The sequence below is a fragment of the Haemaphysalis longicornis genome, unplaced genomic scaffold, assembly GCF_048455015.1.
Source record: "Haemaphysalis longicornis isolate Haplotype H1 unplaced genomic scaffold, Haemaphysalis longicornis Haplotype H1 scaffold_10, whole genome shotgun sequence".
NCBI classification, from domain to species: domain Eukaryota; kingdom Metazoa; phylum Arthropoda; class Arachnida; order Ixodida; family Ixodidae; genus Haemaphysalis; species Haemaphysalis longicornis.
The window spans coordinates 20,421,228-20,449,126 of record NW_027526204.1 but is presented as its reverse complement, the minus strand read 5'-3'; the positions used below and the strand labels follow the sequence as shown (position 1 = coordinate 20,449,126).

General features: G+C 44.8%; 1 protein-coding gene and 1 pseudogene across 2 annotated transcripts in view; both read right to left on the bottom strand.

Moving 5' to 3' along the window:
• LOC144158273 (uncharacterized) overlaps positions 1-27,899 on the bottom strand; it is a 299,163-nt gene that overhangs the window by 152,965 nt on the left and 118,299 nt on the right. The window lies entirely within an intron of this gene.
• On the bottom strand, positions 9,511-26,664 carry LOC144159748 (uncharacterized; annotated as a pseudogene).

Sequence of the window (27,899 nt, the reverse complement as noted above, 5' to 3'; positions counted from 1 at the left end):
TCCAGTTACGCAGGAAGGGTCTATAAAAGCGCAGCTAGGATCTCCGCAACTGTGAGCCTGGTACAAGCATTCACAACTCATTAATGTCAGCAATGCATTACTTAAACGAATGTGAAACACAAAATTGGAAGGAAATTCTAACACCCGCACAACTTCAGATAACCAATGTCGTATTTGAGCAGCTACATGTGATAAAATAGCGTCCCTGAGGGCAGAGGAGCGTACGTCATGCTGCCCTTTCTGCGCTGTAGGCCAGTTAAGTAGATGATTTGGAGAAAAATAATTCAGAAATAATGGTGAAAGGTACCATAAGAAAATCTGCAGGAATTCAGAGGGTTGTCTACCAATGCTTTCTTACTCCTTGCCTTCATTGTGAGTTCTTTACAGCCGAATTAGGCTATGGGTGCCCAAACAGAGCTTCGACGAGCAATGTCCACGCTTCGCAAGATTCACAAAAGCTATGATTTTGAAACGTAAACGTTGTATATTGATAGCGCGTGCTGCGCGACGTGAACGTGATTGATTGTGGGGTTTAGCGCACCGAAGCTACACATGGGCTATGAGAGAGAGAGCGAGACAGAGAGAGAATAAATTTCGTCAGCACAAAAATTGCGGAGTAGTGTCCTCATTTCAGGACCCCATTCGTGGTGCCAGCTGCGACGACCATTTCCACCAACCGAAGCTGGTTGTCCGCACTGGATCAAAATTAATCCGAAGCGCCTCATAGCCCACGTGTTTTTTGACAACTGTGAGTAAAAAAAACCCATGGGCTAGAGGCGCGCTGTAGTGGGGGGCTCGGGATTAATTTTGATGCCCTGGGGATTTTTACCGTGCGCCAAAATCTCAACACACGGGGGTTTTCGCTTTTCCACTCAATCTGAAAAGCAGCCACCGTGGCTGTGATGGGTGAACCCCGGAAACGGAAAAAATGGTCCCAATGACCATATGAAAAAAAATGGTCCCATACTCCAGTCGACGTGTTTCCCTTGATTTTACCCCTTTGCGTTTTAGCCAAAGGGTTGAGGAAGAGATAGAATGCTTTAATATTCCCATAGGGGCACAAATTAACGCGTCTGGATCCGGCTAAAACCTAACAAACCAAATTGGGTCGACAGACGGACGGTTTGATGGATGGATGGATGAATGGGTGGGAGGGTGGGTGGGTGGATGGATGGATGGATGGATGGTAGGGTTGAGCATCAATTAAAAATTTTAATGCAAGTAATTGGATTAAAACCGCACAAACAACAACTGCGAAGCCTGGAACCGTCGGTTTAGTAGCTTAGTCGGACACATCCATCTCAGTGTCTGGAATGTCATAGAAGCTCTACGCTGCGAGGTTTCATCAGTATCGGTGAAAATTGCACTAGAAGCCGTGGGAGCTCCACCAAAGAAGCGCGCAGCGTCGTCACAGGTCTAGGACATTTCGTTGCTGGACATTCCAGTATAGTGAACTAGAATACTTCCAGTGCAGGACATTTCGGTGCGGACATTTTGGTGTACGGACATTTCGGTGAACGCACATATCGGTGTACGGACGTTTCGGCGCACGGCATTTCCTTGCGCGAACATTTCGGCGACCGTATTATCGGGTGCTTGTTAGTTTGAAACAGCCGTTATATTTTTATTTTTGCTTAACATGGGTTTTGGAGAACAATCTAGGGCAGCGATTTCATTTTAATATTGATGCCGTGTTCGCGATTTTTTGCCACGTATTTTTAGAAACTGAACATTTGTGTATTTTTCTTTAATACCTTGTTCAGGGAACACCTGTTTTGCAGCCAGCTAATTGAATTATTTTGCCCGTGGTTTTTTTTATTTACGACGAGACAATATTATTCGCTCTTTTCTGGGGCATGCTAATCAGCAAAGACGATGTTTACGATGGCTAACGCATTCTTTATGTATTTTTTTCTAAATAAAACGCACACTCTCACAATCCAAAACTTTACAAACATTCGGTTGCCTATAAAAATGCAGACAATCTTATGAAGAGTTTATTTAGGCTGCGCTGTCATGTTTAAATGAATTTGGAGACACTGCTCTCGCCAGATTTTTTTTTTTTTTTACGGACAAGTCTAGGATATTGTCGCGGAGGAAGAACGGGCCTTTTGAAAACAGCTGCAGCTTCTATATCTTCTCCTCAATGCTGATCAAGCGCGTACAAATACCACCGATTCCGTTCGGCCAAACCACCCTCCGTTTTAGCTTTTCATGCTTACTTTCATTTCATTTTAATTCCCCCCCCCCCCTCCGTCTGTAAGTTATAACCTTCCCAGATTTCTTTTTCAATAATATGTTCAATTCCCCGTGGAAATCTTACAGGCAGAGCGGCCATCACCTTCTCCAAAGAGTCACCGCATTGATGCAAGAAAACGCGATACATTCGGCGTGATGTCACACAACCTCTCTAGTGCACAACAAAAAGCCACCCGAAAAGCCGCTGAGGACACAATGACCAGGATCGTTGGCGCCTGTCGCCCCCATCGAGGAACAAGCTCGATAGCTACAAGGCTTCCGCGCGTCACGGCCACACAGAAGGCGCCCCTCTTTAGGAATCGCCGTCTTTCCTTTCAGTCGCCCCACCTGCAATTAACTCTTCAAGTCGCGCATATCATGGACACCACAGACATTCCTCCTTTTCTTCCATTGTAAGAGGAGAAAATTTTGAATGAGCTGGTTTTGCGAGAGCTAGCGTCACTATTTAGTCACTTATTTAGTGACGCTAGCGAGAGCCGCGACAGTCGTATTCACGTTTTCTATGCCCAGTTTACACTTTGAAGAAGCACAAGGGAGTCGGGACACCCCCCTCTCCCTCTACCAAGGGGGCTAGCTGGTATAAGCACTGCTGGTTATACCCCGCAGTGCATAGCCCTCCCCACTCCCATCCCTTTAACCACTCCACCGCAAGTGCGTTCAATGGCCAGTTTTTGAGTAGAACCATGCCCTCCTTTATATGGTAGAACCAACACCGACTGCAAGAATAAATCGGCAGATAAAATTATTAATGATTAAAATGGATGCACGCGTGCTTAAGCTAGCTCATTTCCTTTCCTTCTTTCTTTTCGCAGTGGTTTGGCGGACGGAGAAGGGGGGGGGAGGGGGGAGGGGGGGGGAGATAGGAATGGACTAAAAGCAGCAGCGTCTTGCAGCGGTGGGTGAAGTGAAATCAAAGCCTTTCGGTGACACTTGAATTAAAATATTAGAGTTGTTCACGTGAATGCTAGAATAAAAAAAGAGGTAGAAGGGAAATAAATTAATAACGTAAGTAATTTTAACATTTAATTTCGAAATTGGGTTTTAGGCGCTAATGCTCCGCCTCTGTTTAAGCGTTCTTTTCCTTGCAGTGCGGACCAAACACAACTCTCGAACGTAAAATTATATCATCTGACGAAACTAAAGTATTACAGCAAAAATCTTTAAAGAAATGCCTGGGACATTCCGTGCACCGAAATGTCCGCACCGAGACGTGCTGCACCATGGAGGAATTCCTCCATGTGCTGCACCGAAATGTCCTACACATAAATGTCCGGATCTCCCACGGTTTTTGCATATTTTTTTTCCCCCCAAATTCCTAACTCTCTCTCTCTCTCTCTCTCTCTCCACCACCACCACCACCCCCTATTCCGCGCCGCGCCGCCGCCGGTCCGGGGACCCCCGCGCCGTTTCACGCCGCCGCCGGAGGTGGGAACACCGGCGCGCCGCCGCCGGCGATTTCTGACCGGCGCACAGGTCTACGCCCAAGCAGCTGCGCTAGCTCGCGGCTATCTGGACTGAGAAAGCCACCCACTTTTATGCTCATTAAATGTTTTCCAATCCAATCCAAAAAATATGTTGCTTTTTGAAAACTTTCACAGTTGTTCTCGAGGGCTAATTACTAGTGAAGTGGGTTGTACACAAAAAACAGCGTGAACGATGCCTCACCCACCACTTTCAAAGACCTGTGTTTGCGGAATATCTCATATGAAGTAGAGACGACACTGTTACTCGGCGAGTTTGTATGAAGCTTAGTTACAATGAAAAATTTTCACTTCAATGTTGGTACCACTGCAAAGTAGTGCAATTTTTAATTCATCGTTTCTAGCTTGACACTACGCCAACCTTTGTTTAGCGCCGGAGCTGCTTTGCGCTAGGTTCTGAGCGAAATTGCGTGCGTCTATCGGGTCGAGTCGACAAAGAACAGCACGCTGCCGCTCTGCAGCTAGTCTAAAGAACTCTGTGGTTATGAATGTAATACAGGCATCTTGAAAAAAAAATGGCCGTCTATCTGCTCGTTCCGCTGCAAATGTCGTCGACCGATCGTCTGCGTCCCTGTCCCTCGCCCATCGCTCCCGCTTTTCTCCTCCCGCCGCGCTCCTCCTATGATAGACTTGGCACATTTTAATTCAATTCAATTCAATTTCTGCGCGTACCAAGGCCAGCGTTCACTCTCTGGACACTTTGTTAACGTCGCGCCTAGCGCTCAAGCCAGGTCTCCAGCCACTCGCCCAAGTGGCACGCGCAAGCGCTCTTTTGTATGTTGTGGCAAAAATCTATATAGTTTTCAATGCGTTTCTTGTTTTCTATCCCAAAATTGCGCTCACGTCGATTTTAAATTAAATACTGCATTTACCAATTGTGTGTTGATGTCTTGCGTCGAATATCCTTATTGCTTTATTTTTACTGAACAATGTAAAAAAGTATCAACTAGTCTTTCAGCTTCAGTTGTGCGGAAATGTTTCCGCGGTATAAAGGCCTCGTTCGAGCGTACTTCTAACTTTTGGCCGGGCGGCTGAAACGAGGGACACGCAGACAGACACACATACACAAACAGAGAAACCAACGTTTTTGCGCTTAAGTAGTCCTAAAAAGCCTACCGTCTTTACAACTTACTCAAATGTGGTACCTAAACTGACTATACATTGCGCCGAGTTTGATTTACTTGTCTTCACAAGCTCAGAGTGAAGTTGCAAACGTTGCGCAATTCTCGTCTGCTGTCAATACACGTGTGTCCACGGAAAGTGAATGGTTACAGTAACCAACTATCCCGAAACAAATGTATAACAAAATACATAGAAGCAATTTCAAAGAAATTATATGTATGTATCTTTGTTCGATCAATTGAATAGCTACAGCGCGAATACAAACAAGGACACAGAAAGACAACGGGACGAGCCCTGACTTCCATTTGAATTTAATAAGCGAAACCTGGCACCTTTTATACGAACTCTTCATGTTAACACCAGTAAAATATTTAAAAAATAGAACAAGAACAACAATAGAAAATGTTTCAGTGCTTAATGGCACTGATAGACCTGCCAATCTGTATTATTCTATTAGGTCCATCGGTCTGTATTAGTCCATCAGATCTATCAGTCTGTATTAGTCTATTCATAGAGTTACTTATTAAGTATGCTAGAGTGGAAACTGCGCCGGCTAATCCTTGTCTTCATGGGGTTTATGGGAAGACTTTTGGCTTGTGCTTGGCATGATAATTGGATTCTTAAACAGTTTTTGGGATTTGCTTTCTTCACTATGCATTAACACGTCTACAAGCTACGAGGAAGCCGAAATCTTCCCTGTTCTGTGGTAGCCGTGTTCGGTGAAACAGCAGGCAGTGCGTGATCGTGTACTGACGTTGGTCATGTCGCAGTCGAAGGACGTATTACTTGGCGGGTAATATGCCGCCGCGAAATTTGTTGCTGACGAAAAGAAGAAACAAAACGTACTTCGACGAATACCAAATACAACAGATACAAGTGCCTGTATCCGTCCTATCTTGTCATCGTCCACGACTGCTTATCGCCACGCTCTTTTTTCATGTTAAACTGTAGCTGACGGTCAGTGCACCGGTTCACCACGAAGACGATGTTTTCATAGGCACGCTCAAAAAACTTTCCAAACTCTTCGAACAACTTGTTAATTGAAATAATGCCAAAATTAATAAAATAAGGGTCTGTAATGAGTTTTCCTCCAAAATATTAATATTGTTCGCAACAACCACCTCGGATTGCAGAATAGAAGCCACGACCGGTCGGGCAAAAATACGTTTAACTTACTTTTTCCGTAGTTTCGCGGAAACACGGTCCACCTTAAATTTGTTGGAGATATTAAAACGATCCGGGCCTGCCAGTAATAAGGAACTTTCAGCGGAAGGTTTGGAAATAAATGTTAGGTGACAGCCGGGTCTCCGACTAATGTAGTGGAGCCACCAGCTCTGCTGTTTTTGCAGTTTTGCTCCATTATTGCAAGCTCCGCCAATTTGTTTTTAAAACTCGATTGAAAAAATTTATATACATGCAGTGAACGAGATGGAACAGACTACACTTCATTGTAGTGGCACAGTTTATTTCGCAGGATTTAAAACTTTTCTCAAGTTCCGTTATCTTCTTGAAGCTGCATGCACTCCTATGCAAACATGGATAGCCCCTTTGACAGCCTGGGGCAAAGCAGTGGGAGTTCGACTTCTTTTAGGCATCTTTCTGACACGTCACCCATTGTAGAAACACGCTTCCACAATGCTTTAAAGAAACACTTAAACTTTTGCACAGGTGACACCGCACGCACATGCGCGCCTCGAAATCCGCGTTTCTTCCGGGCGGCGGCGGCGGCTGATCGGCTGCTGCTGATGATGATGATTAGCGGCTTCCCCTTTGTAACGGGGTGGCGTTGCAAAGCGGCCTTAGTAGCAATGCCACTGTACAATCCCCTCGCCAAAAAATACAAACAATCTAAATAAAAAAATAATATCAAAATAAAAAGAAAATACTTCTACAAAATTTTTGTGCTAGTCTGACTTGTTTGTCGGCATGTCTTCCCAGATTGTTCTCTGCTCTTTTCCCACCAACATTCTAACCTTCTTTTACTAACCTCTACTGCTGTCCAATTCACTTTTCCCCTAACCTTAAAGCCAAGGGCCTCCGGAAGCTGGATGGCTCCCTCACCGAGGACTGGACAGATACTTTTGCACTCCGTTACAATATGTCGCATGGTTTCTGGCTCCTTGCTGCAGCCTGCGCATAGTTCTTCCTGTACCGGCTCGCGGAGAGGCGGTTTAGTCCGCAAGCAACCCGCCCGGGCTTCAAAAAGCAATGCACTCCCTTTGGTATTATCGAATAATTTTTCCCTTGTGATCTCCTGCTCCCCGATCCTGTAGATATCTAAGGACTTCTTCGCATCCATCCTCTTTTTCCAGGTCGTTGTCTCTGTTTCTTTCATGTAATTTTTTATTGCCTTGGTCGCTTTCCCTGCACTTCTTCCAGGTTTCATATACTTTGTCCTGAGCCTTCTGGTTCTTTTCCTCCACTGTGTGCCCACGCTTTTCATGTAAATTTAGATACCATAACACTTTGACCGCCCATCTCTGATCATCCATAGTTCTAAGTCGTTCTTCAAAACATATTTTGCTCCGTGCTTCTCTCATTTCGAAGGATGCCCATCCCATGTCTCCTTGCACTGCCTCATTTGTTGTTTTACTGTGCGCTCCTAATGCCAATCGACCTACGGCCCTCTGATATACTTCTAGCCCTTATTGAATCTCTGATTTGACACACACTACTGCGTTTGAAAAGGTAAGTGCTGGCACTATTACTCCCTTCCAGATTCCTCTCACTACTTCATATCTGTTATATCCCCACAGTGCTCTGTGCTTCAGGATAGAGGCGTTTCTTTTGCCTTTCATTCTTAAATGCTCCTCATGAGTTTTTAAATACGCCTGACCTGCGTTTATCCATATGCCAGATATTTGTATTCCATTACCCACGGTATTGCTGCTTGTTGAACGAATACCAATTCGTTACGGGCGTCGTCATTAAAACCAGGACTCCAGTCTTTGCTGTGCTAAACTCTAAACCCAGTTCACTGGCTTCTTCCACACGGATTTCTGTGAGCTGTTGCAGACACTGTTTGCTATCCGCTAGTAGAACTATGTCATCTGCATATATCAGTCCCGGGATATGCTGTTCTACTTCCTGTCCTTTGCGGCTATAACATAGATTGAAACCTATTTTACTGCATTCAAGCTTTCTTTCTATTCTAGCCATGTAGATCATGAACAGCAATGGCGACAGAGGACCAGCCTTCTTTAAACCTCGATTTGTGACTACCGGTTCCGTGCACTTTTGGTCCTCCCAGGTAATTTGCACCTCGCTCTCATTGTAAATTCCCTGCAACAGCTTTATAAAGTCCTGGCCTAATCCCACCCGCTCAAGTATGCTCCACAGAAGTTCTCCATCTACGTTGTCGTAGGCTCCCTTTATATCGAGAAATGCTATCCATAGTGGTCGCTCCTGAGCCATTGACACCTCTATGCATTGGGTTAGGACAAATAAATTGTCCTCTAAGCGTCTGTCTCGTCTGAAACCATTTTGCAGTTCTCCCAGTATGCCGTTCCTCGCTATCCACGCCTGTAGTTCCGCTTTTATGGCTTGCATTGCGAGCCTGTATGCCACTGAGGTAACTGTAATAGGCCTGTACGAATCGGCATCAACCCTGCCTCCTTTACCTTTGTATATCATCTTCATCCTGCTCTTACACCAATTGTCCGGTACTTGCTTAGTTTTTATCACTTTTTCGATTGCTCGAATAAGTTGTGCCTTGCCTTTTGGAGCCAGTATGTTGACCAGACGTATAGGAATTTCCTCAGTCCCTGTAGCCGTATTAGCTGGAACATTTTCTTCGGCTTTTTTCCAGTTTAGATTCTCCAACTTTATCTCTCTATCTATACGCACCTCAGTTGCCCCACTCCCTTAATGCTGTAGCCCTCTCTCCGTTCTTCTGACTTCTCTTCTATCATCGTGCTAGACGCGCAATAAAGCCACACTTGGGACGATACACAACTGACACACACAACACACACCGAAGTGACCTTAGCAAGGTTACAGATAGGCCACACACATGCAACACACTTTCGCCTGCTCACTGGATTGGCAAGACCCATGTGCAGCAGGTGTGGAGAGGCCCTATCCGTAATCCACATGCTCATCCAATGCAAGGCACTTGACACAACACGACACAAACACTTTCCCATCATACTTTTTGGGAGATGAGCGCATGTTTTCCATCAAGTGTGTTTCTAAGTTTCTTATTGATGTCAAGTTTTTACATCTCATTTCTTACATGACTCATGACAACCTGGCCCTTTACACCAGTCATCTTCATTACCTTGCGTTTTGCTTTGTTTATTTTTACTGAAATGTTTTACTTTTACATTCATCTCACTCAAATGAACTAACCATCCTTTGGCTCTCTTTGCCCTCAGTCGGCCTTGCGCCATAAAAATCCAAACATCATCTATTGAGGCATACAATAAGAAAAAATGCTCTCTGCCATAAGAATACATGCATTCAGTTGCACATGTGGTTGGTTCTTGGCTCGTGTCTGAAAAAATGCACGAATGTTTGCGACATCTGTATGATGTGGTCACATGGGCACGTGGTTCTTAAGTTTGGGTCAGTTCTAATAAAATTTCAGTTGCTAGTGATTGCTGCAGTTTGTCTTTTTCCTTTTTCATTCATGTCGACAGTGTGCTACTTCAAGATGTCAAAGATTTATTTACAGTGTCTACATAAAGAGGGCATTTTGGAAGTGTGTGAACATTATAATGCTCAGGAAAATTTTTAATAGAACTACCTTTCTCGTGGACAGCAAAATTACAATGGTTACTGTGAAGTGGAGTCACTCATGAGAAATCTGCTTATTTGCCAAAAGTGTTCCTGAGAGATACTCGGGGGTGAGACAGCTGAATAAGATTTGGGAGCAGTTTTTGGAGCAGCGAAGTATCGATTTTGGAGCAGAAGAACCTTGATTTGGAGCAGAAGAGCGACATTTATTATATCACCTTAGGAGCCAAAAAAACTCAAATTTTTGGGAACTCACTGGTGAAAAATGGACTTTTAATTGGTTTTGAACATACATAACACTGAAACAGCCTTTCAGTAAAGTTTTTTCTACCAGAGTATCACAAGGTACGAACTGCACTACCTTTTTACTAGCCATTTTTGAATGGCTTCTTAGGCTCTATGCATAGATAGCGTGGAGTTCCATTGATAATTTCGAATTGAGAAACTAAGTGATCATAAGGCATTTTTATTATCATGTGAATGCCAAAATTATTATTTTTGTAATCCCATGCAGACTCGTCTTTACGCACAAGTGTAGAGCCACGGCCAAAGCGAGGTCACAGTCGTCGCACCCCACCAGCCCTCCCATTTCAATTCCCAAGGTGCATTTTCAATACGATAGTAATCTGAGTAACGTTGGTATGTTTATCCGCCTCCCTTCTTTTGGCAATAAATTTCACTTCAGATAAATGAATAATTATTACTAGCGAGCAATAATAGCCCGACCCGCTATCGAAGACTGCTTGAACATTTCGCGGCGATGTAACCTGCGCCGCCACTTCTGCAGCGTCGATCGTCCCATTCCCGTCGCTCGCAAGTCCGCTGGGAAAGGCATCAATAATTCAGTGTTTTATAACACCGCAATCAGTCCGAAATTTCACTTCAAGCACGTACCGGCCTCACACTCAAGGCCGAAACACGGCGAATTCGGGGGCGCCATGTTGTTTTTGATGAGCCCCCATCTTTTGAGTAGCGCCCCTTCCAGCAACCGATCAAACGACTAAATGTAAACCCAGACACCCCCATAACTAAAACCAAGGTAGAAATTGGCGAAGAGCGTTCTGCCTCAACCACAAGGAACTGCTTTGCCCGGCGGCCATGTTTTCATATCTTCATCACACCAAGGTGGCGTTGCCCAGTAATGTCGTTCCGGAGATACAGCGCTCCAAAAATTGCCGTTTTTTCATCAACTTGCACAAGCGGTTTGACGCCTCAGTACACCTAAGCATTTTTTCTACAGGACTTTGCAATGGTTTTAAATGGGAAATTTTTAAAAACACACAGAGTATAACATGTGCAACCCGACCTTGTGACTTTCGAAAAAAGCTACCTCGGGGACAATTTTAAGCAGGTTTTTTTTATGGAATGATCAATCAATTCAACCTTTACAAACAGCATCACCTTGGGGGTGCTGGAAAATTATGCTGTCAGTAAGCCTTTTTCCGTACTGGAACTGACGGGAGCGTTAAAATCCTTGGCTATCAGATTGTTTTGGAGCAGTTTGGCGCAATTTTTGCGATTTTCAAGCTTTTGGAGCAGCCTGGCGCAGGAAAACAAATTTGTATCAAATCTGCGCAATATACGCAGCTGTCTCACCCCTGGATACTGCACACATATGGTCCTGCCATTGTTTCATGTCGTGCAAGCCCAAAATGTGCTTGCGGACAAAGATTTTGCAATGTACAGAGCCCACCAGTTTTACAACAGCAAGCAAGCTCTTTTTCAGAGTGCAATATGAGTCCACTGAAAAAGTTTCCACAATATTGTTGTAATTGCACAATCATTGCGCCTTACCGAAGTATCCTTTCAGGCCACTTTTTTGCATATCATGAACTGGGCTTTTTGTGGGTATGCATACTCTCATGTTTGACAAATGACTGCTTTTGAGCAAAGCTTTTCTAACAGGCACTACACTTGTACCGCTTCTTGCCAGAGTGCAATGCTTCATGATCAACCAAGTCACATCTGATAAAGCCCTCCTGACAGATTTCACACTTAGGGCCCCTCCCGAGAATGCCCTCTTTCATGAACAAGCTGGCTAGATCTACTACTCAAGCCCTTCTGACAGATGCTACACAAGTAGTCCTTTCTTCCTGAATGCGATCGTTCGTGAGCATTCAGGCTGCTTTTCTGAGCAAAGCTCCTTTAACAAATGCTACACACGTAAGGCTTCACGCCAGTATGCAACCTTTCATGAATAACCAGGTTCCATTTATGAATGAACCTTTTTTCGCAGATGGTGCAAATGTAGGCCCTCTCACCAGAATGACCTTTTTTATGAGCATCAAACTGGCTCCTTCCAGCAAAGCTCTTCGTACACACGGTACACACATAAGGCTTTTCACCAGTGCGCAATCTTTGATGGGCAACAAAGTTACATTTATAAGCAAAGCTTTTCTGACAGATGCCACACACATAGGGCCTCTAACCAGAGTGACATTTTTTATGAATAACTAAGTTGCGCTTTGTAGCAAAGCTCTTGTTGCAGGTGCTACAATTGTAGGGCTTCTCACCAGAATGCTATTTTTCATGGTTAACCATCTTGACATTTGTAATAAAGCTCTTCTGGCAGATGCTACATTGATAGGGCCTCTCGCCAGTGTGCACTTTTTCATGATGGTTCAAGTGGCCTTTTTGAATAAAATCTTTAGGGCAGAAGCTACACTTGTATGGCCTCTCCCCAGAGTGCAATCTTTTGTGAACAACAAGTTGGCTACTTATAGCAAAACCCTTTTGGCAGATGCTACACACATAGGGCCTTTGACCAGAGTGCAGCCATTTATGACCATCTAGGGCACCTTTTTGAGTAAAGCTTTTCTGACAGATGTGACACACATAAGGCCTCTCACCAGAGTGCAATCTTGCAGGGTGACCAGGTGGCCTCTTTGAGCAAATCTCTTATGACAGACATTGCAGGCATAACAATCCTTGCCAGAGTGCAATCTTTCATGATAAACCAGGCTGCGTTTTTCAGTGAAGCTCTTCTGACAGATTCCACACACATAGGGCCTCTCGCCGCTGTGCACTCTCATGTGCGTGTCCAGGCTGCGTTTCGCGCGGTAGGATTTCTCACACACTGTACAGCTGTAGGGTGTCTTGGTGCTGCGCACTTTCCCATGAGTGGCCTGGAGGTTGCTTTGTTGGCAGGACAGGCAGGGCAACAGCTTCCCTCCAAACTGGATTTTCTTACTGTCAGTGAAAAAACTCGTAAGTGGGCAGAATGAGACACAAGATTAGAAAAAAAGTCCACGAATAATTCAAGAAACAAGCTGAATGCAAACTGCTTGCAGTTTTGGAAAAAGAATGAAGTGTTAATGCGAAACTGCCATAGTACAGACAGCAGACGACAAAAATGTCTAAAAATTCACTAAACGACTATGCAAATTTAAAGTTTCAGGAACTACATGTGCAGATCACATTTAAACTTTACATTTTGCATTTCTGCCAAACAAATTGAGCATTTATTAGGCATTTATTTATTCACATGCCTGAAAACTACCCGGTGATCTTAAGTAATTACAAGGTCCTCAAATATATGGCCAAATAGATATGTTACACCAGAAGGTTTGCAAAACTGCATGTTTTACCAATGCACAAAACATAGCAGAATAATTTTTCTATTTATAGTGTTTGCAGGGCTAGGAGTAGCATCTGTGCATATTTTGTGATTGCAGCATGGCCTCCGCGATCACCCCGCACGCGTTTTGCTCCGGCCGTCCCAATCGGCCAGAGAGAGCATAAGTAGAAAAGGAGGCGTGGCCGCGTGTTCCGCCGCACCGCGGCGCTCGCCACCTATGCATCAAATCTTCTGCTGCAGCTTGGCGCAAGCGAGGAAACGCGCGTTTTCGCAGCTTGCAGTCAAATTGAGTCCAGCAGCCAGCTTTAAAATGACAGGTACAAGACAATAACCAACAAATTTATTATAGTTAACTTAATATGAGGAGCCAAGTACAAAAATTAAGCAGCAATCGTACGAGCGAAGCGCAGTCGGTTCTCGCACTCTATGCTGCGGTTTCGTGTCCCCATTTTGATTTTTTTTTAGATTTGTCAATCTTCTTTGGTGGGGTTTTTTGGCGCAAGGGTATCTAAGGCCAAGAGCACCATTGCTATGACGAGATAAAAATGTGCTGATGAAATGAGTGCAAATAGTGCATAAAATTACTTCGGTGTAAAGGGCCGGATCCAAAAGATGAGTAAGGAGCGTGATGAGGCATGTAATGCGCGAACGGTGTATAGGGCCATGGTAAATAGTACCCTACGGATGAGCAAGATAATGAGGTGGACGAGAATGCTAATGCTACTTTCTAAAACAAACCTGCTTTAAAAAACCGATATCATCAAGGTATTCTAAAACTCTGCTGAAATTGAACACAGGACAACCTGATAAAAACATTGCAGTGTAACGTGGCATATTCTTACGGTACATTTCCGGGAAATAGCGTCTCCTTTCCGGTTCCATGGCTGAGCACTCAACCAAAACATGGAGGACTGAAAGACTCTCGCCACAACTGGCGCAGTTCGGCGGCTGGTCACCACTCAGGAGGTAGAAATGCGTGCCATGTGCGTGTCCTATTCGTAGTCTGCTTCGCCAGACCTCAAAGGCCCTGCTTTTTTCCCTGGTAGCTGATCGGCCAATTATAGGTTGTACCAAGTGAAGCTTGTTGTTTACTTCTCCGTCCCATTCTTTCTGCCAGAGCTGAAGGAGTATGTGTTTTACTGCTGGTTTCATATCCAGGTAAGGTGCTTGCATGATGTAAATACTGGTTCTTTCAGCTGCTCTGGCGGCAGCCAGGTCGGCTTCCTCGTTGCCAGCTATGCCACAATGGCCAGGAACTTAACACACTATAATTTCTAAATTTAGCTGGTGTGCTTTGTACAGAGCTTTAAGAAAGGCAGTAAATGTAGGATTGTTGGTGCCCTTTCCAGTGGACAGGGCCGTGACAACGCTGAGTGGGTCTGTGAAGATGACAGACTTACGTTTTGTTTGTGATAATGTGGTCCACAGCCAGATATAGTCCGTGTGCTTCTGCTGTAGATATGGTTGTGTTTTTACGCATTGTTTTTGCTATTGAAAGATGCTGCCCAACAGCTGCACAGGCCACAGCCGATTTGGCTTTCGATGCATCAGTGAAAAACTGAGCAGCCTTGTACTTGTCTTGGAGGTATGCGAAGTGCTGTTTGACTTCCAATAGTGAGCCTTTCTTGTCTACTTGTCTAAATGAGGTGTCGCATGATATGATGCCCGTATCCCAGGGTGCCACGCGTTCATTTGGGGTCATTTTGAGGGTGTCATCAAACGAGATGGATAGTTTTGTAGAGATGGAATTAATCAGCAGTGGAAACGGTTTAGCTAAGGAAGGTCGATTTAAAAAGAGCAGCATTCTTGAGTTATCTCTTATCAGGGAGTACACGGGTGCTCGGGCTGTGACGTAACCTTCAGGGCATAGGTAATACCAATAAAAGTTCGCTGGTATTCCAAAAACCAACAGCCTGATTCAGCATAGAGGCTTAGTACTGGACTAGTGCGGAAGGCCCCTGTGGCCAACCTGATGCCCAGATTGTGGATAGGATCAAGCATTTTCACTGCAGTGCTAGAGGCTGACCCATAAACTACACATCCATATTCTAGGCGGGACAAAACAAGACTTTTGTACAGTTGTAGTAAACACTTCTTGTCAGTGCCCCATTTCATGTGTGCTAGTATCTTTCAAGCACATTCACTGACTTCAAACACTTCAGTTTCAGATGCTTCAGGTAGGGGTGAACGAGAGTGTCGAGTCAAAGATCAATCCAAGAAACTTATGTTCTGTTTTAACAGGAAGCAGTTGTCCATTTAAGTAGATTTCTGGTGCAGGGGCAATGCCCCTTTTTTTCAAGAACAGTACACATGCACTTATTGAAAGGTTAAACTTGAAGCCATTCTCATCTGCCCATTTGGAGAGCTTATTCACTGATAGCGTAATTTGGCATTCTCAAAAGGAGAGATTGCGGGACTTGAAGCCAATCTGCACATCATCAACATGGTTGGCGGAAGTACAGTGCGTAGGGAATTCATTTTTACAATGAAAAGTGTGCAGCTTAGCACACCTCACTGCGGCTCCCCTGTCTCTTGTGTAAATGGTTTAGAGAGAGTACTGCCTATCCTCACACGAAATGTCCGATCAGAGAGGTAGCTTTCAATTGTTTTGAGCATATTTCCTTATATTCCAAGGGCACAAAGATCTCTCAATATATCAAACCGCCAAGTAGTATCATAGGCCTTTCAAGGTCAAAGAATATAGACAAAAAGTCCTGTTTATGCGCAAACGCATATCTTATTCCAAGCGCACAAGTTGGTCAAGCGTGGATTTTGTTCTCGAAAGCCACAGTGGAATGGATCCACGACCCTGTTTGCTTCTAGAAAATACATTATACCTCGGTTGATCACTTTTTCAAATACTTTGCACAAACAACTAGTCAGAGCTATAGGTCTGTAACTCGAGGCAACACCTGGGTCCTTGACTTCCTTCAATACTGGAACAAGAACGGCCTCTTTCAGCATTGGAAGGATATATGCATTGTTCCAGATCCTATCAAAAAGTGATAGTAATGCAAGTTGAGTTTCTGGGTGCAAGTTCTTGATCATTTCATAGTGAATATTATCAGGTTCAGGTGCTGCTTTACCAAGTGTGTTTAGGCAAGCTTCGAACTCGGCAATAGAAAACTCAGCATTATATGCCTCACTTGGAGGTGATTTATGATGAAGTCGCAGTTTTTCTTCCCTACGTTTCAATTTAAGAAACTTGGCTGAGTAGTGCGCTGCACTTGAAACCGATTCAAAGTACGCTCCCAGTGCATCTGCCTGATCTTCCAAAGTGCCACCACCATTATCAACTAGAGGGTGGGGGCAAGTCTGCTGCCCTTGCAACTTGCGTATCCTATTCCATACTTTATTTTGGTCGGTGTAAGAGTTGATGCCCTCTATGTATTTCTCCCAACTCTCAATTTTTGCTATCCGTCTCACTCTTCTCGATTGGTATTTGATGTGTTTGAAGTTTATGTAGTTTTCAGTCGTGGGAGAGTTACGGAAAAGGTGCCATGCTGCATTTTGTTTCTTCCTGGCACTTTGGCAGTCCTCATTCCACCAGGAAATTGGCTTTCTTTTTGGGTTACCATGACTTTGTGGGATACATTCACTAGCGGCTTCAGTTATGTGCTTTTCGATAAACGAAAGTGCGCTGTCGATGTCCAGCAAATCTAGATAGCCACGTGGGAGACAGGCGAGCTGTCGAACGTTTTTCCAGTCAGCAGACCCCATCCTCCATCGTGGCACACTGTTCTGCCCGTGTGTCAACACTACCTTTTCTTTTAGCACGATTAGAAAGTGGTCGCTTCCATAAGGGTCATCCAGGACGTGCCAGTCCAATTGTGGGAAGAGAGTAGCAGTGCGGAGAGCGAAGTCAACTGATGAGGATGTTTTGTGCTTGGGACTAAAGTATGTGGGCTTCTTTTTGTTCAATATGCAAGCTCCAGTGTAGACTAGTAATTTTTCTATCATTCGCCCTCTTGAATCATAGTTTTCGCAGCCCCAGAGAGGATGGTGGGCATTGTAGTCTCCTGCTATTATGTACGGCTCTGGGAGCTGGTCTATTAGATTTTCAAACTCAGCTTTCTGTAGTTGCTTGTCTGGAGGAATGTAAATGGAGCATATTGTTATTACTCGCTGCAACCCTATAACTCTCACAGCTACAGCCTCTAGTTCAGTCCTGAGTTTAACTTCCTTCACTGTGGTTGACCTTTGAAGGATAATAGCCACACCACCCGATGGTTGGTTGGTGTTTTGCCTGTCCTTTCTGTATGTGATGTACTGGGGTAAAAAGTCTGTGTGTTTGCTGCTTAAGTGTGTTTCTTGGAGACGCACTGCCAGAGGTGCATGCTCCCAGAGCAACTACTTAACGCCTTCCAAGTTATTTAGAAGCCCACTGCAGTACACTACAAAAAGCCATTGCTAGTATTTAGACGTTTGTTAGTAGAGACAGGCTCAGCTTGTTAGCTGCCAGAGCTTTTTCCAGCAGGAGACACCTTAGGGAGCTCTGCTTTTTCTATCAGTTCCTGAGAGTTCGTACACTGCACGGGTTTGTGGCTATCCTTCGGCGTGATTGACGCAGAGGATGGCTCACTTGTGTCCATAGCCTCCACAGAAGTCTTCTTTGTTGACGGTTTGAGACCTGGGGCCTTGACAGGCCTCCGGTTCTCCTGCGAGGTTACGGCCGCCTCAGTGATGTTAGTGAGCTGTGCAGACCGCGAGGCTGCAGCTGACACGTTGGCCGTTTTCTGGCCACCATTTCCTTGGGTGCAGCAGGTGGCATTGTTTGCACCTGGGCGTGTAAACAGCGCCACCTGTAAACATTTCACAGTAGTGTGTGTCAAATCAGATTCAATCAGGGCTAGAAGTAAATCGGGGGGCTGTAGGTCGATTGGCATTAGGAGCACACATTAAAACAACAAATGAGGCAGTGCACGGAGACATGGGACGGGCATCCTTCGAAGTGAGAGAAGCACAGAGCAAAATATGTTTTGAAGAACAACTTCAAAATATGGATGATCAGAGATGGGTGGCCAAAGTGTTATGGTATCTTTACATAAAAAACGTGGACACACAATGGAGGAAAAGAACCAGAAGGCTCAGGACAAAGTATATGAAACCTGGAAGTGCAGGGGAAACGACCAAGGCAATAAAAAATGAAGTGAAAAAAAAAACCGAGAAAACGACCTGGAAAAAGAGGATGGATGCGAAGAAGTCCTTAGATATCTAGAGGATCGGGACGCAGGAGATCACAAGGGAAAAATTATTCGATAATACCAAAGGGAGTGCATTGCTTTTTGAAGCCCGAGTGAGTTGCTTGTGGACAAAAACGCTTACCCGCGAGCCGGTACAGGAAGAACTATGCACAGGCTGCAGAAATGAGCCAGTAACCACGCGACATATTGTAACAGAGTGCAAAAGTATCCGCCCAGTCCTCAGTGATGGAGCCATCCAGCTTCCGGAAGCCCTTGGCTTTAAGGTTAACGGAAAAGTGAACTGGACAGCCGTAGAGGTTAGTAAAAGAAGGTTAGAATGTTGGTGGGAAAAGAGCAGAGAACAATCTGGGAAGACATGCAAACAAAGAAGTCAGGCTAGCACAGAAATTTCTTAAAAGTATTTTGTTTTTATTTTGACATTATTTTTATTTATTTTGTTTGTATTTTTTTGGCGAGGTGATTGTACAGTGGCGCTGCGACTAAGACCGCTGTGCAACGCCACCCCGTTACAAAGGGGAAGCCACTAAGCATCATCTGGCTGAAGATGTGTCCTCAGGCCCTCTCAACGAGCTCCCTGATTGGACAGTTGCCGCACATGGTGCTGCCCCCAGACGCGCCACGTCAGCGTATGCTACCTTATGCGTGATAGCAAGGCGCCTGCGTGCTTCGGGGTAAGAGATGTTTTCTTTTACCTTCAGCACAATGATTTCTTTTGTTTTTTTTCATTGCTGGCATGAGCGTCAGTATGCAGCATGGTCACCGCTGCAGTTGACGCAGTCTGGTGGGGCAGCGCAGCTTTCCGACACATGGTCGGTTTTACTGCATCATGCACACGTCTGCTACCCACTGCAGCTCTGTGATCCGTGGCCGAACTTCTGACAGATTTAGCAGCGGCGCGGGTTGGGGATGTAAGGTCTGACTCGGACTTTCACGTAACCAGCTTCTATGGTCTCCGGGAAGACCGTTGTGCCAAAGGTAAGAACAATGTGCTTGGTGGGGATTTCTTTGTTTTCAGGGCGGATGACTATCAGCTGAACTTTGATGACATTTTTCTCGTGAAAGCCTTCACGGAGTTCATTTTCAGTGAGGTCTAGGAGGTTTGCTTCACTGATAACACCACACACGGTGTTCGTAGAGCGGTGAGGACTGACAGTAACAGCGGTGTCACCTATTTTGTCAACTTTGAGGAGCTTGTCACATTGAGTTTTATCTTTAACTTCAATCAGCAGGTCGCCATTGGACATTTTTGTGCCTTGTAGCCAGCCCAAATGAGGTTTGACTGACATTTGGACACAAGAAATGGTGACATTTTCCTCATTGTTGTGTTCTCATTTTCCGAGTGCATCACGTGAAAGCGTGGAAAACACTCTTGTCTCTTTGAAGTAAAAAATTCAAAGGTGGTTGCCTCGGTGCACCCCCTTTTAAGAGAGCGATTCATGGAAAAGGGATTTGGAGATGCCATACAACAAGTATGTGTTCGGTGGCAAGGCCGGTCACCCACCACCGAGCCCAACAAGAGAACATGGCTTTTTCAGCACACACTAACCGTACCTTGCATCTATAACCCTATGCTTGAAATCAAGAGTGATGTCTTTGCACAGGGTTGACCCTCGCCGCCTGGAGAAGCATGGAAGCAAAGGAAGGCGATGACAGGACAGGGTTAGGAAAGAAAACAGGAAAGAGAAAGAACGGAGATTGATTGATTGAACGGCATTGATTGATTGTAGGGTTTAACGCGCCGACGCAACGCGGGCGATGAGGCGCGCCATTAGGAGGGCTCCGGATTAATTTTGACCACCTGTGGATCTTTATCGTGCGCCGAAATCTCGTACACACGGGCGTTTTTGCTTTTCGCCTCCATCAGAAAAGCGACCGCCGCGGCCGAGAATCGAAACCGCGACCTAGTGCTCAGCAGCGTAACGCCTTAGCCACTGAGCCACCGCGGCGGGTAGGACAGGAACAGGCGACTGGCTGATATCCCCAGGGTGGGTCAATCCTGGGGTAACGTACCGTCGGCAGGAAGCAGGGGCCAAAGTGGCGTGTTGCCTCCACCAGGGGGCCGTAATGGTCCAAAACCACCCTGGTTTTGGCTCAGCCACCAGTATGCCCTTTTCCCTGGACACGGCAAAGCCACGCACAGCCAGAGTGTGAGTGTGTCCAACCCACATGGGCTCAGGGTCCGCGGTGTCGCCACTACCGCCACCTTAAACACACAAGGTGCCCCTGCGGGGAGATTTTTGATGTGTAGTTACACGCGGTGCCCTTAAAAAACCCCTCACGTCCTCACCCAACATTATTTACAAGAGTGGCGACTTGCATAAGCATCTGTCGCATAAATGCAATATTAAGATTGTTTCTGATTGGTATGCGTGTCACGATAGATTTTTTGCCGTGGCTTTTTAAAAAGGCAGGCTTAGAAAATCGTAAGCATGTAAGTCCGACACAATCCAATGGTGACACATTCAGACACCACCGTCCATTGCAATTCAGTGCCACCAAGCATTTGCGAGGTTTTAGAAAGCGCTTGGTGAACTAATATACCGCATTTGCGCGGCAGTTAAGAAAAGCTAATCTTGCATGGTGTGTAAAAACTACACGATACATCGTAGCATATAAAGCTGCATAATTATCTCGGAATGTGCGACTTATTATTTGTCTGTGTTTACAATTGAGAATGCTTTTTGCTTGTATACCTGTGCGCGTAGATACAGCTCAGCTAGATTGGTGGTTCCATATAAATTCAACAATTAAATGTGCTAACTCTGCTATTTTTTTTATTTTCTAAGATTACTTTGAAAATTTGTTACTTTTATTTGTTTTTCTTATGTTTTCAAGTTCCATTCAATTAATAAGCTCCATTTACACTATTTTTAATAGATTAAATATCTTAAAATGCGAATTATGCACTTCTCTGCAAAGGCAGGGGTTTACACGGTTGGTCGTTCTCACGGTATTTTTGTATGTGTTTCCGTAGTTGTTTTCAGTGCTTTTTTATTTTTGTCTTCCTTTTTTGGAGGAGGTGTATGAATGTGCATGTTTTTTATTTTGCAAGCTAGCTTTTATAATTATTATTTTCTGGTTTTGGTTTTTTAGGATTCTGTACAACAAATCATCTCCGTTCACACCATTATAATGAATAATTACACATGTTAACTCCGCCAATTATACATTTTGGCGCAAAGGCAGGACATTACACTTTGGTCAGTTTTCATGATTTTTTTTTATTTTTGCTTCCGGCTTTAATTTCTGTGAGAGCGTTTTATTATTTTCTTCACTCTGTGCGGCACATGTATAGAACTCATATTTCTGAATTCGTAAGTTCATTTTTATAATTTCATTCTAGGTGTTATATTTTTTGTTTTTAAGGTCCCAATCAATCAATTGTCCCTATTCGCGCTATTATGCATTTCAGTGCAAATGCAGGGCGTTACAAGGTTATAAATAGTCCGTTCGTGATTTTTTTATTGACGTTTCTGTCCTTATTTTTGCTGCTCCTTTATTTTTGTTTGTTTTGTGGAGGAGCTGTAAAGATTTATATTTTTGAATTTGTTAATATCAGTTTATATTTCTTATTTTTTTCCACTCTAAATTTTTTTTCTAAGTTGCATTCCACTAATTAGCTCTATCCACGCTTTGTAGCGATCACTTATATTAACTCCGCCAATTCACATTTCTGTGGAAATGCAGGACTGCACATTTGGGGCCGTACGTGGGGTACTCGAAGGTTGTGTATATGTAACCTCTGGTATCACCTAACAACGATAGGCTGCTGTTTTTCTAAATGTGATTGTATGCCTCATGGCATAAAACGTATATTACAGTTATAGTTGGCTTTCGCTCCGCGGAAGAGCGCGAGGGGGCAGTGGTGGGGTCCCTTTATGAATCAATGAAGATCGGGGGGCTCGACTTGCAAGGGCGAAGGCCTGTGCCTCAAAGGTGTCGAGGTCTTGCCTGTTCCAATTAAGGACACATCCATTACAGGCGTTCTGTGTAAGAAACTTCGACAGGAGCTGAGCAGAAATGCGGCCAATAAACTCGCAAATACACTCGTGCCAAGACCAGAAAAACTTCAGTGTTGGTATGCCGCGAAATGCTACATAAACGGCGGCCCAACGGGCTGAACGATGCATTCGATGCATAGGTGCGCACTACCGCCTGGCGGTGCGCGGGGGTACTAGCGAGCTTACAAAATTTGGCTGGGGCGCGCGGCGATTGGGACAGCCGGAGCAAAACGCGCTCGGGGGAATCTCAGAGGCCATGGTTGCAGTATGGAGGTGTATGCATAATTTACCATACGATAGCTTCAGTACAGTGCCTAAATATCTCTACTGCACAGCCGGTTATGTGCTAAGTGAAAGAAATTCTGTTTTTAGAACTTATAGCATAAAATGCTAGCTACCATAACAGAATAGTGCTGTTCAATCACTTTGTTAATTGTTGAGTGGAGCTGTACTTTTAAAATTCTTTTTCACTGTGAAATGAGGTAAGATCTTGTGATAAGAGTGCTTGGAAACGTAGAACTGCTTTTGGCTACTGCTTGTCGGGATCTCAGCCACAAATGAGGAACATGACATCAATACTCCGTGTTGACAAAATATAGCTTGCCAGAAATCATGAGCACAAACAGTAGAAAATGAAAAATGGAAAATGGAGTAGAAAGTGGAAAATATTTTAGCTCAATCGGAAAACAGCCGAAAATGAAGAAACCGGTGAAAATTCAGACAAATAAAGTGCAATGCCAAGAAAGCAGGCTGAAAACAGAGATGAATTGAAATGTAGAATAAGCACAAGAGTTAGAATGGAAATTATTCGACAATTGGAGCTGCTTTGAGCTCACAAACTTTGAGCTTATAGCTGCCGGCAAAATGTGACCGCCCGTTTTGGTAGCATCAACAAATTTACGTATATAACTAAAAAAACTACAGCAGTAGAAAAGGTGTATGATGCGCCTCGTGTCTCGCTTTGCCAACAGTCTCTCCACAAACTTTGTTCAAGCAGATACTGAAACTATGCAGCACCAAGCGCCGACCATTTTTTGGTGGGGGAAATCAGCATTAAAGGGACACTGAAGTGACTTGTAAACATTGTGGGATTGCGAGCGCAAATTGTAGTCTCGAGTCTGTAGGCAATGTTTCGACCACTCTCGGTGCGTTTACGCGACTTTATTCACTAGAAAAATCAATTCGAAAATGCTGTCCTTCTCTCTGTATTCTTGCCCATTTTCTGAGCATTTTATATGACGTCACAAAAAGGTGGCTTGGCTCACAGCCTACTGCACAGCTGGCCGACACTCCAACAGAGTCAGTCGGCCCACCATTTAATCCGCCAGACGTCGACGGTCGTCGCAATTCATTCGCTCAATTGAAAATAAGTCAGGACACATTTGTGAATGTAAGAATGTGCCTTTACTTAGTACACTGTACCAAACTCTAAATCCGGTATCCAGTATCAAGCTCTAAGTCCAGTAGGAAAACTTAAGGCCAAAAGAAGGCAGGAGAGAACCAGAGAAGTTAATACAGGTACTAAGAAAACAAAAATCAACTGCAACTTTTACCGTACAGGATAAAAATTGTCTGCCGGTAGCACTTTCTTGCGCTGGGTGAACAAGCATAGCAGTCAGCAGCACGACCACACATCTGCGAATGCTTTTCCATCTAAGAAATGCAGCCGCTAGGCAAGAGATATTGTGGGAATTTGGGGGACGTTTACTGCAAGAGCGCTATACAAGAAATAATTATCTAGGTAAGCTGCTTGAAATGCTATAACCTAATAAAAATGTAAATTGGCTATACATTAAATAATTTACATTTCTATTTCTGGCAGCACTGGCTCATGGCCAAGTGGTCTGGAGCTCTAAGTAAGTTGTTTGACAAGTTGCAAGTTCGAATCCCCGATAGTGCATGCATTTGTTTTGAAGTTGATTCCTCTTTTTGGGCAATTTTTTGTATATTGAATTTAACCTTTTTGCACTGTAACACTCATCGCCCCCCGAGCAAGTTTGCAGAGTGCACAGACTGACACTGACGCGCTACTGAGTTCTCTTTGGCGTGCTGTTGACAAGCCACCGACTTCTTGCGGGCAGTGGGCAGAGTCTCTAATCAGCAGACCCTTGGCCTGGTGCGGACATGCTTTTTAAGATACAGGCATGAGTCAGGCAAGCTCCAAAGATGAGAGAAAAGCGCATCGCATTTGAGCGTCTGCAGTGATGCGGAGGGCATTCATCCACTGCGTACGCCTTGGCTAGTGATTGCTACGATTCCAAGCCGTCCTGGTAGGCTTATCTGCCACAGTTTAAAGCCAACAACATGGAAGAAGTGTGGTAGGCCAATTACTGATATCAAGAATGCACATCCAACGATAATGTCAGATGCCAAGCATGTTGTTTTACAGAACCGAATCTTGCTTGTATGCTAATCTTGGACATCGTACAATCACATAGCACGTTTAACTGACGTCACTGCTGTTAGTTGGTGCGGCCGCCGCAAACCATGCATGGTAGTCTTCTTTCCGGCTTGATAAAATCAATACTGTCCTATCGCCCAGAAAAACGATGAAAAGTGTGTTTATTTTAAGCCAGTCCATGCAGTGCAAGCAAAAACAGGAGCTTGACAAGTTCACTTCAGTGCCCCTTTAAAGGCACACTGAAGTGAGTTGTAGACATTGTGGGATTACTTGCGCAAATTGTAGTCTGGTGTCCCTAGGCACTGTTTCAACCATTCTCGGTGCATATCATCAATGTCAGCCTACTCAAGCACGCCTCTCCCATGAACTTCCAACAGCTCCTCTACTACGCTGCTCGAGTCCACTGTTGGCAACCAAATATCCGTATTTCATCCCTCCATTGTCTTATCGGCCTTCCCTTTCTTCTGGACCCATCTCTTGGTGCCCACTCTGTTACCCTAATTGTCCGCCGATTGGCAGTCCATCTCACTACATGGCCAGCCCAAGTTTAATTCTTTGTCTTTACATGAACTACGATATCATCTACTCGAATTTGTTCCCTGACCCAGGTAGCTCGTTTCCTGTCCCTAAGTGTTACTCCTATAATTATTCATTCCATGGCCCAGTGTGCCAATCTAAGTTCGTTTTCCAGTTGTTTAGTAAGGCAACAATTTCCAGCTCTGTATGCCATCATCGGCAGCATGCACTGGTTGTATATTTTTCTCTTGAGTGATAGAGGTAGCCTACTTTTCATTATTTAGGAGTGCTTGCCGAGTGCTCACCAGCCCATACCTATCCTGCACCGGATTTCTCTCTCGTGATTGGGGTTAGCACTAACCCTCTCTCCGACTGAGTTATATTCTTGCACTCTTTCTAGCGCCTTGTTTCCTAAGCTAAAGAAGACCTTTGGCATGCTTATTCTTCATCACTTTCAATTTATTCATATTTTTATCCCCACGGCCATGCTATCTGACTGTAGTTCCTCAAGCATTTTTTGCAGATGTTCTGCAGTCTCACTCAGCAATAGTATGTCATCTGCAAACATCAAATGACTCAAGTATTCTCCATTTATCCTCAACCTTTTGTTTTGCCAGTAAGGCTTTCTGAAGACTTCCTCCAGACATACTGTGAACAGTTTTGGCGAGACGGTGGATCCCTGTCTTACCCCTTTTCGGATGGGGAATTTATCACTTTGCTTGTCAAGTGTGGCCCTTCAAGGCCAACAGCAACGAAAATATACCTACCCCTAATTCTGTTTCAACGTGTTGTATATACCGCTAACGTCTCTTCTGACCTAATTTTTATTAAACTCCACATACGCAGAGTATTTTTATTAAAATGGTTCAAAAACATGCCACTCCAGCCGATGCAGCACCTAGCGCAGCGTCGCCACAACTAATTGCCACTGCGGAGAACTTCCAGATGTGACGTTCCTGTCAGGTCTCCCGTGCGGTCGTCGCCTCTCCTCAGTAGCCCTTTTACTCGCAGCCTCATGCGAGTGAGTAGCTCAATTTGTGATCTTGAAAATAATTGCTTTCGCACATTTCTGTAACGCGAGCAGCTGAAGAAGCACTGGGTTGCTGAGACATAAAGTGCAAATTTGAAGAGTACCGGGGTCGGTTGACACAAGGCAATACACTATCGGAGAGCACGTATGGGAGTTGCACAACGGCTGATTTCGTGGTCGCGACAGCTGCAGCAGGCTCTCGGTCCACTCAAAGAGCACGTGAGACTTATATATGGCCACGCGAGGTGATACACTGTTGGCGCAGCTGGTCGGTGTGTCGGCGTGAAAAACTACTACGGCAGCTGTGCGACGCACTGTGAGGTCGCGGATGGGCATCTCTACGAGTGTGACGGCGCCCTGGACTAAAGGTGTTCAGGAAAATAAAGTTTACTTCCTTCCTTCTACGAGTGCGCAATACGCACAACGGCCAACGCAAGGCCGTACGCTGTTGTCTCGGTTAGGGTTGCCACCTTTCCCCGAAAAAAAAACGGCCCTGGGGGAGGGGGGAAGGCGATGTGGTATATAGAAGGTTATATTTGCGTTGAAAAAAGGCGCCTTTCTTTACATGCAATGCCTTTTATTGTATTGTTTTCCTAGAGAGAAATCAACATAACGTTTGTACTGAAAGTGCTTCAGATTTGGGTTATTGCTCTAAATGTGCTGCACTGAAAAGTAACCGTCCTCGCTGACTGCGGTGGTGGCATTTTGTCGTGTTGTTACTCCCTTTGGTCCCCCTCCATTTAAAGGGAATGCGCTCGCCCATGTTTTTTCTCTGCTCGCATGCCTTTCCGCAGCTTGTCGACACATATTTATCGTCGCAGTTGGTGAATTCACGCTTATAAAAGGCGAAAAAAGATTTATTCACGGCACAATGGCCAAAAAACAGGCCAATGACGGCCCATTTTAGGTACAAAACGGCAACCAGCTTGCTGTCTAAAAACCGGTCAGGCCGGTCCGAAACAGGGCCGGTGGCAACCCTAGTCTTGGCCGGTCAAGGCACGAACAAGTATGGCAGATTGCTGTGTAGCCCACTGCACGATAGCGGCTGGTCAACTCTTTGAGAGTGCGAGTGGTGCGAGTGCGGCCGACACGAGGCGATACGCTGTTGTCACTGTTATCGCGCTGGTTGGGGCGCGACCAAGAACAGCATGCGATGCAATGCATGGAATCGTTTCAGTTCAAACATCTTCGTCAAAAAATAAAAACTTGCCACTATTTGCAGCATTTCTCTCACCAATTAGAAAAAAAAACAGATAAGAAAGGGGGCACATTTGGCAGCATTGAGCCTTGGGAAAAGTCAGTTTCAAGATGCCAGCGGAGACACTGCAGTGCTTTCATCGCTGCATGGCATCATTATGTATCTAAAGATTTGGCATGGGCACCTGGCTAACAGGAACAAAACTGACAGTGTAAAGAAAAAATAAATTCTGGATTTAAAATTCGATAACATGCGCTGAAACCGAATTCTTACACGCTATAGCCGGTATGTTTCGACGCTTTCCTGCCACGGAAGCTTTTTCTTTTCTTCTCTCATGAACACAGGATGGTTAGATCAGGAGAGAGTATAGTGG